This window comes from Nasonia vitripennis (genome assembly GCF_009193385.2).
Source record: "Nasonia vitripennis strain AsymCx chromosome 2 unlocalized genomic scaffold, Nvit_psr_1.1 chr2_random0010, whole genome shotgun sequence".
Lineage (NCBI taxonomy): Eukaryota > Metazoa > Arthropoda > Insecta > Hymenoptera > Pteromalidae > Nasonia > Nasonia vitripennis.
In genome coordinates this window covers 598,208-614,355 of record NW_022279617.1, presented here as the reverse complement: position 1 = coordinate 614,355, position 16,148 = coordinate 598,208, and the positions used below count along the sequence as shown (strand labels likewise).

Sequence of the window (16,148 nt, the reverse complement as noted above, 5' to 3'; positions counted from 1 at the left end):
TTATCCTCGCTTTGTTCGACATCTTTCGATGTGCCGAGGTGTTCATTAAATAAATAATTAAGCTCGACGAGCGTGGTGTAGTTGGGTTTAAGCCCTTAGGTTTTAGATTTTATCCTCGCTTTGCTCGACATCTTACGATGTGCTGAGGTGTTCATTAAATAAATAATTAAGCTCGACGAGCGTGGTGTAGTTTGGTTTAAGCGCTTTGGTTTTTGATTTATCCTCGCTTTGCTCGACATTTTTCGATGCGCCGAGGAATTTTTGAAAATAAATTAATGAGCTCGGGGAGTATGGGGTACCTAGGTTCAAGCGCTTTGGTTTTTGATTTATACTCGTCTTGTTCCACATCTTGCGATGCGCCGAGGTGTTCATTAAATAAATAATTAAGCTCGACGAGCGTGGTGTAGTTGGGTTTAAGCGCTTTGGTTTTAGATTTTATCCTCGCCTTGTTCGACATCTTTCGATGTGCCGAGGTGTTCATTAAATAAATAATTAAGCTCGACGAGCGTGGTGTAGTTGGGTTTAAGCGCATAGGTTTTAGATTTTATCCTCGCTTTGCTCGACTTCCTTCGATATGCCGAGGTGTTCATTAAATAAATAATTAATCTCGACGAGCGTGGTGTAGTTGGGTTTAAGCGCTTTGGTTTTTGATTTATACTCGCCTTGTTCGACATCTTTCGATGTGCCGAGGTGTTCATTAAATAAATAATTAAGCTCGACGAGCGTGGTGTAGTTGGGTTTAAGCGCATAGGTTTTAGATTTTATCCTCGCTTTGCTCGACTTCCTTCGATATGCCGAGGTGTTCATTAAATAAATAATTAATCTCGACGAGCGTGGTGTAGTTTGGTTTAAGCGCTTTGGTTTTTGATTTATCCTCGCTTTGCTCGACATTTTTCGATGCGCCGAGGAATTTTTGAAAATAAATTAATGAGCTCGGGGAGTATGGGGTACCTAGGTTCAAGCGCTTTGGTTTTTGATTTATACTCGTCTTGTTCCACATCTTGCGATGTGCCGAGGTGTTCATTAAATAAATAATTAAGCTCGACGAGCGTGGTGTAGTTGGGTTTAAGCGCATAGGTTTTAGATTTTATCCTCGCTTTGCTCGACTTCCTTCGATATGCCGAGGTGTTCATTAAATAAATAATTAATCTCGACGAGCGTGGTGTAGTTGGGTTTAAGCGCTTTGGTTTTAGATTTTATCCTCGCTTTGCTCGTCATCTTACGATGTACCGAGGTGTTGTTTAAATAAATTACTGATCTCGGGGAGTATGGGGTAGCTAGGTTTAAGCGCTTTGGTTTTTGATTTATACTCGCCTTGTGCGACATCTTTCGAAGTGCCTAGGTGTTCATTAAATAAATAATGGTGTGTAGTTGGGTTTAAGCGCTTTGGTTTTTGATTTATCCTCGCTTTGCTCGACATTATTCGATGCGCCGAGGAATTTTTGAAAATAAATTATTGAGCTCGGGGAGTATGGGGTAGCTAGGTTTAAGCGCTTTGGTTTTTGATTTATACTCGCCTTGTTCGATATCTTACGATATGCCGAGGTGTTGTTTAAATAAATTACTGCTTACGGGAGCATGGGGTAGCTAGGTTTAAGCGCTTTGGTTTTTGATTTATACTCGCTTCGCTCGCCTTCCTTCGATGCGCCGAGTTGTTGATTAAATAAATTACTGCTCTCTGGGATCATGGGGTAGGTGGGTTTAAGCGCTTTGGTTTTTGATTTATCCTCGGTTTGCTCGATTTCCTTCGATGTGCCGAGGTGTTCATTAAATAAATAAGTAAGCTCTACGAGCGTGGTGTAGTTGGGTTTAAGCGGTTTGGTTTGAGATTTTATCCTCGCTTTGCTCGACATCTTACGATGTACCGAGGTGTTGTTTAAATAAATTACGGATCTCGGGGAGTATGGGGTAGCTAGGTTTAAGCGCTTTGGTTTTTGATTTATCCTCGCTTTGCTCGACATTTTTCGATGCGCCGAGGAATTTTTGAAAATAAATTAATGAGCTCGGGGAGTATGGGGTACCTAGGTTCAAGCGCTTTGGTTTTTGACTTATACTCGCCTTGTTCGATAACTTGCGATGTGCCGAGGTGTTCATTAAATAAATAATTAAGCTCGACGAGCGTGGTGTAGTTGGGTTTAAGCGCTTTGGTTTTTGATTTATCCTCGCTTTGCTCGACATCTTACGATGTGCTGAGGTGTTCATTAAATAAATAATTAAGCTCGACGAGCGTGGTGTAGTTGCGTTTAAGCCCTTTGGTTTTAGATTTTATCCTCGCTTTGCTCCACATCTTACGATATGCCGAGGTGTTGTTTAAATAAATTACTGCTTACGGGGAGCATGGGGTAGCTAGGTTTAAGCGCTTTGGTTTTTGATTTATCCTCGGTTTGCTCGATTTCCTTCGATGTGCCGAGGTGTTCATTAAATAAATAATTAAGCTCGACGAGCGTGGTGTAGTTTGGTTTAAGCGCTTTGGTTTTTGATTTATCCTCGCTTTGCTCGACATTTTTCGATGCGCCGAGGAATTTTTGAAAATAAATTAATGAGCTCGGGGAGTATGGGGTACCTAGGTTTAAGCGCTTTGGTTTTTGATTTATCCTCGCTTTGCTCGACATTTTTCGATGCGCCGAGGAATTTTTGAAAATAAATTAATGAGCTCGGGGAGTATGGGGTACCTAGGTTCAAGCGCTTTGGTTTTTGATTTATACTCGCCTTGTTCGATATCTTACGATGTGCTGAGGTGTTCATTAAATAAATAATTAAGCTCGACGAGCGTGGTGTAGTTTGGTTTAAGCTTTGGTTTTAGATTTTATCCTCGCTTTGCTCGACATCTTACGATGTGCCGAGGTGTTCATTAAATAAATAATTAAGCTCGACGAGCGTGGTGTAGTTTGGTTTAAGCGCTTTGGTTTTTGATTTATCCTCGCTTTGCTCGACATTTTTCGATGCGCCGAGGAATTTTTGAAAATAAATTAATGAGCTCGGGGAGTATGGGGTACCTAGGTTTAAGCGCTTTGGTTTTTGATTTATCCTCGATTTGCTCGACATTTTTCGATGCGCCGAGGAATTTTTGTAAATAAATTATTGAGCTCGGGGAGTATGGGGTAGCTAGGTTTAAGCGCTTTGGTTTTTGATTTATACTCGCCTTGTTCGATACCTTGCGATGTGCCGAGATGTTCATTAAATAAATAATTAAGCTCGACGAGCGTGGTGTAGTTGGGTTTAAGCGCTTTGGTTTTTTATTTATACTCGCCTTGTTCGACATCTTTCGATGTGCCGAGGTGTTCATTAAATAAATAATTAAGCTCGACGAGCGTGGTGTAGTTGGGTTTAAGCCCTTAGGTTTTAGATTTTATCCTCGCTTTGCTCGACATCTTACGATGTGCTGAGGTGTTCATTAAATAAATAATTAAGCTCGACGAGCGTGGTGTAGTTTGGTTTAAGCGCTTTGGTTTTTGATTTATCCTCGCTTTGCTCGACATTTTTCGATGCGCCGAGGAATTTTTGAAAATAAATTAATGAGCTCGGGGAGTATGGGGTACCTAGGTTCAAGCGCTTTGGTTTTTGATTTATACTCGTCTTGTTCCACATCTTGCGATGTGCCGAGGTGTTCATTAAATAAATAATTAAGCTCGACGAGCGTGGTGTAGTTGGGTTTAAACGCTTTGGTTTTAGATTTTATCCTCGCTTTGCTCGACATTATTCGATGCGCCGAGGAATTTTTGAAAATAAATTATTGAGCTCGGGGAGTATGGGGTAGCTAGGTTTAAGCGCTTTGGTTTTTGATTTATACTCGCCTTGTTCGATATCTTACGATATGCCGAGGTGTTGTTTAAATAAATTACTGCTTACGGGGAGCATGGGGTAGCTAGGTTTAAGCGCTTTGGTTTTTGATTTATACTCGCTTCGCTCGCCTTCCTTCGATGCGCCGAGGTGTTGATTAAATAAATTACTGCTCTCTGCGATCATGGGGTAGGTGGGTTTAAGCGCTTTGGTTTTTGATTTATCCTCGGTTTGCTCGATTTTCTTCGATGTGCCGAGGTGTTCATTAAATAAATAAGTAAGCTCGACGAGCGTGGTGTAGTTGGGTTTAAGCGGTTTGGTTTGAGATTTTATCCTCGCTTTGCTCGACATCTTACGATGTACCGAGGTGTTGTTTAAATAAATTACGGATCTCGGGGAGTATGGGGTAGCTAGGTTTAAGCGCTTTGGTTTTTGATTTATCCTCGCTTTGCTCGACATTTTTCGATGCGCCGAGGAATTTTTGAAAATAAATTAATGAGCTCGGGGAGTATGGGGTACCTAGGTTCAAGCGCTTTGGTTTTTGATTTATACTCGCCTTGTTCGATATCTTGCGATGTGCCGAGGTGTTCATTAAATAAATAATTAAGCTCGACGAGCGTGGTGTAGTTGCGTTTAAGCCCTTTGATTTTAGATTTTATCCTCGATTTGCTCGACATCTTACGATGTGCCGAGGTGTTCATTAAATAAATAATTAATGTCGACGAGCGTGGTGTAGTTGGGTTTAAGCGCTTTGGTTTTAGATTTTATCCTCGCTTTGCTCGTCATCTTACGATGTGCCGAGGTGTTGTTTAAATAAATAATTAAGCTCGACGAGCGTGGTGTAGTTTGGTTTAAGCGCTTTGGTTTTTGATTTATCCTCGCTTTGCTCGACATTTTTCGATGCGCCGAGGAATTTTTGAAAATAAATCAATGAGCTCGGGGAGTATGGGGTACCTAGGTTCAAGCGCTTTGGTTTTAGATTTTATCCTCGCTTTGCTCGACATCTTACGATGTGCCGAGGTGTTCATTAAATAAATAATTAAGCTCGACGAGCGTGGTGTAGTTTGGTTTAAGCGCTTTGGTTTTTGATTTATCCTCGCTTTGCTCGACATTTTTCGATGCGCCGAGGAATTTTTGAAAATAAATTAATGAGCTCGGGGAGTATGGGGTACCTAGGTTTAAGCGCTTTGGTTTTTGATTTATCCTCGATTTGCTCGACATTTTTCGATGCGCCGAGGAATTTTTGTAAATAAATTATTGAGCTCGGGGAGTATGGGGTAGCTAGGTTTAAGCGCTTTGGTTTTTGAATTATACTCGCCTTGTTCGATACCTTGCGATGTGCCGAGGTGTTCATTAAATAAATAATTAAGCTCGACGAGCGTGGTGTAGTTGGGTTTAAGCGCTTTGGTTTTTTATTTATACTCGCCTTGTTCGACATCTTTCGATGTGCCGAGGTGTTCATTAAATAAATAATTAAGCTCGACGAGCGTGGTGTAGTTGGGTTTAAGCCCTTAGGTTTTAGATTTTATCCTCGCTTTGCTCGACATCTTACGATGTGCTGAGGTGTTCATTAAATAAATAATTAAGCTCGACGAGCGTGGTGTAGTTTGGTTTAAGCGCTTTGGTTTTTGATTTATCCTCGCTTTGCTCGACATTTTTCGATGCGCCGAGGAATTTTTGAAAATAAATTAATGAGCTCGGGGAGTATGGGGTACCTAGGTTCAAGCGCTTTGGTTTTTGATTTATACTCGTCTTGTTCCACATCTTGCGATGTGCCGAGGTGTTCATTAAATAAATAATTAAGCTCGACGAGCGTGGTGTAGTTGGGTTTAAGCGCTTTGGTTTTAGATTTTATCCTCGCTTTGCTCGACATTATTCGATGCGCCGAGGAATTTTTGAAAATAAATTATTGAGCTCGGGGAGTATGGGGTAGCTAGGTTTAAGCGCTTTGGTTTTTGATTTATACTCGCCTTGTTCGATATCTTACGATATGCCGAGGTGTTGTTTAAATAAATTACTGCTTACGGGGAGCATGGGGTAGCTAGGTTTAAGCGCTTTGGTTTTTGATTTATACTCGCTTCGCTCGCCTTCCTTCGATGCGCCGAGGTGTTGATTAAATAAATTACTGCTCTCTGCGATCATGGGGTAGGTGGGTTTAAGCGCTTTGGTTTTTGATTTATCCTCGGTTTGCTCGATTTTCTTCGATGTGCCGAGGTGTTCATTAAATAAATAAGTAAGCTCGACGAGCGTGGTGTAGTTGGGTTTAAGCGGTTTGGTTTGAGATTTTATCCTCGCTTTGCTCGACATCTTACGATGTACCGTGGTGTTGTTTAAATAAATTACGGATCTCGGGGAGTATGGGGTAGCTAGGTTTAAGCGCTTTGGTTTTTGATTTATCCTCGCTTTGCTCGACATTTTTCGATGCGCCGAGGAATTTTTGAAAATAAATTAATGAGCTCGGGGAGTATGGGGTACCTAGGTTCAAGCGCTTTGGTTTTTGATTTATACTCGCCTTGTTCGATATCTTGCGATGTGCCGAGGTGTTCATTAAATAAATAATTAAGCTCGACGAGCGTGGTGTAGTTGCGTTTAAGCCCTTTGATTTTAGATTTTATCCTCGATTTGCTCGACATCTTACGATGTGCCGAGGTGTTCATTAAATAAATAATTAATGTCGACGAGCGTGGTGTAGTTGGGTTTAAGCGCTTTGGTTTTAGATTTTATCCTCGCTTTGCTCGTCATCTTACGATGTGCCGAGGTGTTGTTTAAATAAATAATTAAGCTCGACGAGCGTGGTGTAGTTTGGTTTAAGCGCTTTGGTTTTTGATTTATCCTCGCTTTGCTCGACATTTTTCGATGCGCCGAGGAATTTTTGAAAATAAATCAATGAGCTCGGGGAGTATGGGGTACCTAGGTTCAAGCGCTTTGGTTTTTGATTTATACTCGCCTTGTTCCACATCTTGCGATGTGCCGAGGTGTTCATTAAATAAATAATTAAGCTCGACGAGCGTGGTGTAGTTGGGTTTAAGCGCTTTGGTTTTTGATTTATCCTCGCTTTGCTCGACATCTTTCGATTTGCCGATGTGGCGTTTAAATAAATTACTGACCCCGGGAGTATGGGGTAGCTAGGTTTAAGCGCTTTGGTTTTTGATTTATACTCGCCTTGTTCGACATCTTTCAATGTGCCGAGGTGTTCATTAAATAAATAATTAAGCTCGACGAGCGTGGTGTAGTTGGGTTTAAGCGCTTTGGTTTTTGATTTATCCTCGCTTTGCTCGACATCTTTCGATTTGCCGATGTGGCGTTTAAATAAATTACTGACCCCGGGAATATGGGGTAGCTAGGTTTAAGCGCTTTGGTTTTTGATTTATACTCGCCTTGTTCGACATCTTTCAATGTGCCGAGGTGTTCATTAAATAAATAATTAAGCTCGACGAGCGTGGTGTAGTTGGGTTTAAGCCCATAGGTTTTAGATTTTATCCTCGCTTTGCTCGACATCTTCGATGTGCTGAGGTGTTCATTAAATAAATAATTAAGCTCGACGAGCGTGGTGTAGTTGGGTTTAAGCCTTTTGGTTTTAGATTTTATCCTCGCTTTGCTCGACATCTTACGATGTGCCGAGGAGTTCATTAAATAAATAATTAAACTCGACGAGCGTGGTGTAGTTGCGTTTAAGCCCTTTGATTTTAGATTTTATCCTCGCTTTGCTCGACATCTTACGATGTGCCGAGGTGTTGATTAAATAAATAATTAATCTCGACGAGCGTGGTGTAGTTGGGTTTAAGCGCTTTGGTTTTAGATTTTATCCTCGCTTTGCTCGTCATCTTACGATGTGCCGAGGTGTTGTTTAAATAAATAATTAAGCTCGACGAGCGTGGTGTAGTTTGGTTTAAGCGCTTTGGTTTTTGATTTATCCTCGCTTTGCTCGACATTTTTCGATGCGCCGAGGAATTTTTGAAAATAAATCAATGAGCTCGGGGAGTATGGGGTACCTAGGTTCAAGCGCTTTGGTTTTTGATTTATACTCGCCTTGTTCCACATCTTGCGATGAGCCGAGGTGTTCGTTAAATAAATAATTAAGCTCGACGAGCGTGGTGTAGTTGGGTTTAAGCGCTTTGGTTTTTGATTTATCCTCGCTTTGCTCGACATCTTTCGATTTGCCGATGTGGCGTTTAAATAAATTACTGACCCCGGGAGTATGGGGTAGCTAGGTTTAAGCGATTTGGTGTTTGATTTATCCTCGCTTTGCTCGACATCTTACGATGTGCTGAGGTGTTCATTAAATAAATAATTAAGCTCGACGAGCGTGGTGTAGTTGCGTTTAAGCCCTTTGGTTTTAGATTTTATCCTCGCTTTGCTCGACATCTTACGATATGCCGAGGTGTTGTTTAAATAAATTACTGACCCCGGGAGTATGGGGTAGCTAGGTTTAAGCGCTTTGGTTTTTGATTTATACTCGCCTTGTTCGATATCTTGCGATGTGCCGAGGTGTTCATTAAATAAATAATTAAGCTCGACGAGCGTGGTGTAGTTGGGTTTAAGCGCTTTGGTTTTTGATTTATCCTCGCTTTGCTCGACATCTTTCGATTTGCCGATGTGGCGTTTAAATAAATTACTGACCCCGGGAGTATGGGGTAGCTAGGTTTAAGCGATTTGGTGTTTGATTTATCCTCGCTTTGCTCGACATCTTACGATGTGCTGAGGTGTTCATTAAATAAATAATTAAGCTCGACGAGCGTGGTGTAGTTGCGTTTAAGCCCTTTGATTTTAGATTTTATCCTCGCTTTGCTCGACATCTTACGATGTGCCGAGGTGTTCATTAAATAAATAATTAATGTCGACGAGCGTGGTGTAGTTGGGTTTAAGCGCTTTGGTTTTAGATTTTATCCTCGCTTTGCTCGTCATCTTACTATGTGCCGAGGTGTTGTTTAAATAAATAATTAAGCTCGACGAGCGTGGTGTAGTTTGGTTTAAGCGCTTTGGTTTTTGATTTATCCTCGCTTTGCTCGACATTTTTCGATGCGCCGAGGAATTTTTGAAAATAAATCAATGAGCTCGGGGAGTATGGGGTACCTAGGTTCAAGCGCTTTGGTTTTTGATTTATACTCGCCTTGTTCCACATCTTGCGATGTGCCGAGGTGTTCGTTAAATAAATAATTAAGCTCGACGAGCGTGGTGTAGTTGGGTTTAAGCGCTTTGGTTTTTGATTTATCCTCGCTTTGCTCGACATCTTTCGATTTGCCGATGTGGCGTTTAAATAAATTACTGACCCCGGGAGTATGGGGTAGCTAGGTTTAAGCGATTTGGTGTTTGATTTATCCTCGCTTTGCTCGACATCTTACGATGTGCTGAGGTGTTCATTAAATAAATAATTAAGCTCGACGAGCGTGGTGTAGTTGCGTTTAAGCCCTTTGGTTTTAGATTTTATCCTCGCTTTGCTCGACATCTTACGATATGCCGAGGTGTTGTTTAAATAAATTACTGACCCCGGGAGTATGGGGTAGCTAGGTTTAAGCGCTTTGGTTTTTGATTTATACTCGCCTTGTTCGATATCTTGCGATGTGCCGAGGCGTTCATTAAATAAATAATTAAGCTCGACGAGCGTGGTGTAGTTGGGTTTAAGCGCTTTGGTTTTTGATTTATCCTCGCTTTGCTCGACATCTTACGATGTGCTGAGGTGTTCATTAAATAAATAATTAAGCTCGACGAGCGTGGTGTAGTTGGGTTTAAGCGCTTTGGTTTTAGATTTTATCCTCGCTTTGCTCGTCATCTTACGATGTGCCGAGGTGTTGTTTAAATAAATAATTAAGCTCGACGAGCGTGGTGTAGTTTGGTTTAAGCGCTTTGGTTTTTGATTTATCCTCGCTTTGCTCGACATTTTTCGATGCGCCGAGGAATTTTTGAAAATAAATCAATGAGCTCGGGGAGTATGGGGTACCTAGGTTCAAGCGCTTTGGTTTTTGATTTATACTCGCCTTGTTCCACATCTTGCGATGAGCCGAGGTGTTCGTTAAATAAATAATTAAGCTCGACGAGCGTGGTGTAGTTGGGTTTAAGCGCTTTGGTTTTTGATTTATCCTCGCTTTGCTCGACATCTTGCGATGTGCCGAGGTGTTCATTAAATAAATAATTAAGCTCGACGAGCGTGGTGTAGTTGGGTTTAAGCGCTTTGGTTTTTGATTTATCCTCGCTTTGCTCGACATCTTACGATGTGCTGAGGTGTTCATTAAATAAATAATTAAGCTCGACGAGCGTGGTGTAGTTGGGTTTAAGCCCTTAGGTTTTAGATTTTATCCTCGCTTTGCTCGACATCTTACGATGTGCTGAGGTGTTCATTAAATAAATAATTAAGCTCGACGAGCGTGGTGTAGTTTGGTTTAAGCGCTTTGGTTTTTGATTTATCCTCGCTTTGCTCGACATTTTTCGATGCGCCGAGGAATTTTTGAAAATAAATTAATGAGCTCGGGGAGTATGGGGTACCTAGGTTCAAGCGCTTTGGTTTTTGATTTATACTCGTCTTGTTCCACATCTTGCGATGTGCCGAGGTGTTCATTAAATAAATAATTAAGCTCGACGAGCGTGGTGTAGTTGGGTTTAAGCGCTTTGGTTTTTGATTTATCCTCGCTTTGCTCGACATCTTACGATGTGCTGAGGTGTTCATTAAATAAATAATTAAGCTCGACGAGCGTGGTGTAGTTGGGTTTAAGCGCTTTGGTTTTTGATTTATCCTCGCTTTGCTCGACATCTTACGATGTGCTGAGGTGTTCATTAAATAAATAATTAAGCTCGACGAGCGTGGTGTAGTTGCGTTTAAGCCCTTTGGTTTTAGATTTTATCCTCGCTTTGCTCGACATCTTACGATATGCCGAGGTGTTGTTTAAATAAATTACTGACCCCGGGAGTATGGGGTAGCTAGGTTTAAGCGCTTTGGTTTTTGATTTATACTCGCCTTGTTCGATATCTTGCGATGTGCCGAGGTGTTCATTAAATAAATAATTAAGCTCGACGAGCGTGGTGTAGTTGGGTTTAAGCGCTTTGGTTTTTGATTTATCCTCGCTTTGCTCGACATCTTACGATGTGCTGAGGTGTTCATTAAATAAATAATTAAGCTCGACGAGCGTGGTGTAGTTGCGTTTAAGCCCTTTGATTTTAGATTTTATCCTCGCTTTGCTCGACATCTTACGATGTGCCGAGGTGTTCATTAAATAAATAATTAATGTCGACGAGCGTGGTGTAGTTGGGTTTAAGCGCTTTGGTTTTAGATTTTATCCTCGCTTTGCTCGTCATCTTACTATGTGCCGAGGTGTTGTTTAAATAAATAATTAAGCTCGACGAGCGTGGTGTAGTTTGGTTTAAGCGCTTTGGTTTTTGATTTATCCTCGCTTTGCTCGACATTTTTCGATGCGCCGAGGAATTTTTGAAAATAAATCAATGAGCTCGGGGAGTATGGGGTACCTAGGTTCAAGCGCTTTGGTTTTTGATTTATACTCGCCTTGTTCCACATCTTGCGATGTGCCGAGGTGTTCGTTAAATAAATAATTAAGCTCGACGAGCGTGGTGTAGTTGGGTTTAAGCGCTTTGGTTTTTGATTTATCCTCGCTTTGCTCGACATCTTTCGATTTGCCGATGTGGCGTTTAAATAAATTACTGACCCCGGGAGTATGGGGTAGCTAGGTTTAAGCGATTTGGTGTTTGATTTATCCTCGCTTTGCTCGACATCTTACGATGTGCTGAGGTGTTCATTAAATAAATAATTAAGCTCGACGAGCGTGGTGTAGTTGCGTTTAAGCCCTTTGGTTTTAGATTTTATCCTCGCTTTGCTCGACATCTTACGATATGCCGAGGTGTTGTTTAAATAAATTACTGACCCCGGGAGTATGGGGTAGCTAGGTTTAAGCGCTTTGGTTTTTGATTTATACTCGCCTTGTTCGATATCTTGCGATGTGCCGAGGTGTTCATTAAATAAATAATTAAGCTCGACGAGCGTGGTGTAGTTGGGTTTAAGCGCTTTGGTTTTTGATTTATCCTCGCTTTGCTCGACATCTTACGATGTGCTGAGGTGTTCATTAAATAAATAATTAAGCTCGACGAGCGTGGTGTAGTTGCGTTTAAGCCCTTTGGTTTTAGATTTTATCCTCGCTTTGCTCGACATCTTACGATATGCCGAGGTGTTGTTTAAATAAATTACTGCTTACGGGGAGCATGGGGTAGCTAGGTTTAAGCGCTTTGGTTTTTGATTTATCCTCGGTTTGCTCGATTTCCTTCGATGTGCCGAGGTGTTCATTAAATAAATAATTAAGCTCGACGAGCGTGGTGTAGTTTGGTTTAAGCGCTTTGGTTTTTGATTTATCCTCGCTTTGCTCGACATTTTTCGATGCGCCGAGGAATTTTTGAAAATAAATTAATGAGCTCGGGGAGTATGGGGTACCTAGGTTTAAGCGCTTTGGTTTTTGATTTATCCTCGCTTTGCTCGACATTTTTCGATGCGCCGAGGAATTTTTGAAAATAAATTAATGAGCTCGGGGAGTATGGGGTACCTAGGTTCAAGCGCTTTGGTTTTTGATTTATACTCGCCTTGTTCCACATCTTGCGATGTGCCGAGGTGTTCATTAAATAAATAATTAAGCTCGACGAGCGTGGTGTAGTTGGGTTTAAGCGCTTTGGTTTTTGATTTATCCTCGCTTTGCTCGACATCTTCCGATTTGCCGAGGTGTTCATTAAATAAATAATTAAGCTCGACGAGCGTGGTGTAGTTGCGTTTAAGCCCTTTGGTTTTAGATTTTATCCTCGCTTTGCTCGACATCTTACGATATGCCGAGGTGTTGTTTAAATAAATTACTGCTTACGGGGAGCATGGGGTAGCTAGGTTTAAGCGCTTTGGTTTTTGATTTATACTCGCCTTGTTCGACATCTTTCAATGTGCTGAGGTGTTCGTTAAATAAATAATTAAGCTCGACGAGCGTGGTGTAGTTGGGTTTAAGCGCTTTGGTTTTTGATTTATCCTCGCTTTGCTCGACATCTTTCGATTTGCCGATGTGGCGTTTAAATAAATTACTGACCCCGGGAGTATGGGGTAGCTAGGTTTAAGCGATTTGGTGTTTGATTTATCCTCGCTTTGCTCGACATCTTACGATGTGCCGAGGTGTTCATTAAATAAATAATTAAGCTCGACGAGCGTGGTGTAGTTGCGTTTAAGCCCTTTGGTTTTAGATTTTATCCTCGCTTTGCTCGACATCTTACGATATGCCGAGGTGTTGTTTAAATAAATTACTGCTTACGGGGAGCGTGGTGTAGTTGGGTTTAAGCCCATAGGTTTTAGATTTTATCCTCGCTTTGCTCGACATCTTACGATGTGCTGAGGTGTTCATTAAATAAATAATTAAGCTCGACGAGCGTGGTGTAGTTGGGTTTAAGCCTTTTGGTTTTAGATTTTATCCTCGCTTTGCTCGACATCTTACGATGTGCCGAGGTGTTCATTAAATAAATAATTAAGCTCGACGAGCGTGGTGTAGTTGCGTTTAAGCCCTTTGATTTTAGATTTTATCCTCGCTTTGCTCGACATCTTACGATGTGCCGAGGTGTTCATTAAATAAATAATTAATCTCGACGAGCGTGGTGTAGTTGGGTTTAAGCCCTTTGGTTTTAGATTTTATCCTCGCTTTGCTCGACATCTTACGATGTGCCGAGGTGTTCATTAAATAAATAATTAATCTCGACGAGCGTGGTGTAGTTTGGTTTAAGCGCTTTGGTTTTAGATTTTATCCTCGCTTTGCTCGTCATCTTACGATGTGCCCAGGTGTTGTTTAAATAAATAATTAAGCTCGACGAGCGTGGTGTAGTTGGGTTTAAGCCTTTTGGTTTTAGATTTTATCCTCGCTTTGCTCGACTTCCTTCGATGCGCCGAGGAGTTTTTATAAATTAATTATTGAGCTCGGGAGCTTGGAGTAGTTGGGTTTAAGCGCTTTGGTTTTGGATTTTGTCCTCGCTTTGCTCGACTTCCTTCGTGATTCTTCTGCTGGTTCACGGAGTCCAGTTGAGGCGAGTCGTCAAGTCGAAGCTAAGGTGTAAGAGAGGCAGCGGTCTCCACATCCGGTTTAGATGGTTCATGTAAAGCATGCGCCTGAGAGACCGTGATCCTGTCACTCTTGCGCGGCTTCAGTGAGGCAGGCGCCTGTAAGTCGGCGACCCGCGCGACAGAGCTATTGTAGCTCAGCTGACTACTCTCTAGCTCCTCCTGCTCGGTGTTGGAGCAGAGAGGGGAGCTGTTCTTCGCGCCGCTGTTGCCGCGATCACCTAATTATATTTTTGCACACGGTGTCGACGCAGCGCGCCGCGTCTGCTGGTGGGAAGAGACGTGAGGTGTTGTTGACTTGCCTCGGAGCACTAGCTTAGAGAGAGAGAGAGAGAGAGAGAGAGAGAGAGAGAGAGAGAGATTTTAGATTTAGATTTATTAGATTTATTTGACGTACAATATGTTGTACGATAAATTGTATACAGCAGCAATAGTAGTACAGCAAAAATGTGTATTGTGGTAGTATGATAATGTGAAGATGGGTCAAGCGAGAGTGTGTGAGTGTGTGCGTTTGCGTGAATGTGTACAAGCGTGTGTGTGTGTGCGTTTGAGTGAATGTGTACAAGCGATTCAAGTGTTTGTGTTTTCAAGCTCAAGAAAGTGCTCTTTAGCTAGTCTCTTGAAACCTGAGACAGATGTATTGTTACGAATGTGAGATGGTAGGTTGTTCCATAGGTATGAGGCGCTGATATGAAACGAGTTCCTCAGCGTCTCCGTCGCGAATGTCGGAATATCCAGAGGTATCACCTCCCCCCTAACAGGCCGAAGTGTCACGCGGAAGTCAAAGTATGCCAGTACGTATGATGGTACGGCTGTGTTAAACATTTTTCTTAGGAAACAAACAGTGAAATACTTCCTGCGTCCGGCAGTGGTTAGCCACTGCAACTCCCGCCTGTATGGGGAGATGTGCTCATCTCTTCTTACACCATAGATGTACCGAATTCCTGTATTCACGAGCCTCTGAAGTTTTAGGTCGAGTTCCTGCGTCAGGTCACAGTATACGAAGGAACAGTAGTCTATAAGAGGAAACAGGAGGGTCTGCACTAAGTGCTTGCGCAACCTGAGATTGGTGCTTTTCCTGAAAAAGTAAAGCCTGTACATTAGTGTGTGAGCACGCTTACACACTTGTGTAATATGCTCCATCCACGTAAGCTTAGAGTCGAGCACCAATCCCAGATTACGCACGGAAGATTCAAAGCTGACCTGGGCACCCCCTATGTTAATGAAAGTGTTAGCTGTTGAGGGTAATGCGTTTATGTAGTAGGGAGAGCCCAGGACAATTGCTTTAGTTTTAGCAACATTAAGTTTTAGCTTATTCTGTGCAGCCCAACCAGTAATTCTCTCAGCATTGGCACAGAGAGAGAGAGAGAGAGAGAGAGAGAGAGAGAGAGAGAGAGAGAGAGAGAATGAGCGCGCGGGCTAATCCTTCAGGTGCGCGCTTAGATAGCTCTCGGCTTTTGAAACGTAAACACGCAACTTCGCTCAAGTGATACGATTACCGTGTGCTGTGCTGTCCAGCGAATTGAAGTCTTCTCGCGATAGACGCGTATACGGATACGAATATTCCGGCGTCGCGGCGAGTTGCAAAGTTGTTGACGACTCGCATACTACTTATTATTTCTGTAAATTCATGTTTATTCGCGCTTATTGAATATAACCTAGTCTTATAATTTTACGTGCTTTTAACGTTATTTCTTGACCTCGTCCATTCGATTCCGGTCCTTCCTGTGATTACTGCTCCCTCCGCGGGCATTATATAAATTTATTAACGCATTTGAGCAGCCATGCACGCACCAGGCGGTGCGTAGATCCAGCAACACAAAGCAGCTGTGATAGCTGCATGCAACGAGGGTATATCACGAGGATATATAAAATTGTAATTTTCTCGATTTTCGGTGCGAGCGAGAAACCGTTGTGAGTTTCAGATTATGCTTTTCTTGTCAGTTTTTGATTATGCTTTTCTTACCTAACCAATCGCAAACTATCGTTTCTAATTCTGTACAAGCAGGTGAGGCAGCCTAAAACAAAAAAAAATAGGTCAATACAATTTTTCACTTTGTAAATAGTAAATTTAGTTTAGTTAATAAATTTATTTTCGTAACACAAGCACGATTTTCGCGTTTTTCTGACCTATTAAGCGGGACTAAACTAACTTTTTTCAGACTAGCGGGCAAAAAAAAAAAATTTAGTGGGCGTTTATAATTTTTTTTTTTTGCCCAGCACGCGTTTTTCATTTTTTTGCATGTATCGTATTTGCAAGAAAATGGTCAAAAGTTCACATCAAATATACGTATAT

The 16,148-nt window shown here is 41.8% G+C and overlaps 2 protein-coding genes across 2 annotated transcripts in view; one reads left to right on the top strand and one right to left on the bottom strand.

The window, feature by feature from the left end:
- The window catches only part of LOC100117476 (aromatic-L-amino-acid decarboxylase), a 745,226-nt gene that overhangs the window by 439,389 nt on the left and 289,689 nt on the right, over positions 1 to 16,148 (top strand). The window lies entirely within an intron of this gene.
- LOC100118460 (tyrosine decarboxylase) overlaps positions 15,467 to 16,148 on the bottom strand; it is a 486,598-nt gene continuing 485,916 nt past the window's right edge. The window contains exon 5 of the transcript XR_004345205.1: positions 15,467 to 15,870. The gene's annotated coding sequence lies outside the window, so the exon portion shown is untranslated. The remainder of the gene's footprint in view (positions 15,871 to 16,148) is intronic.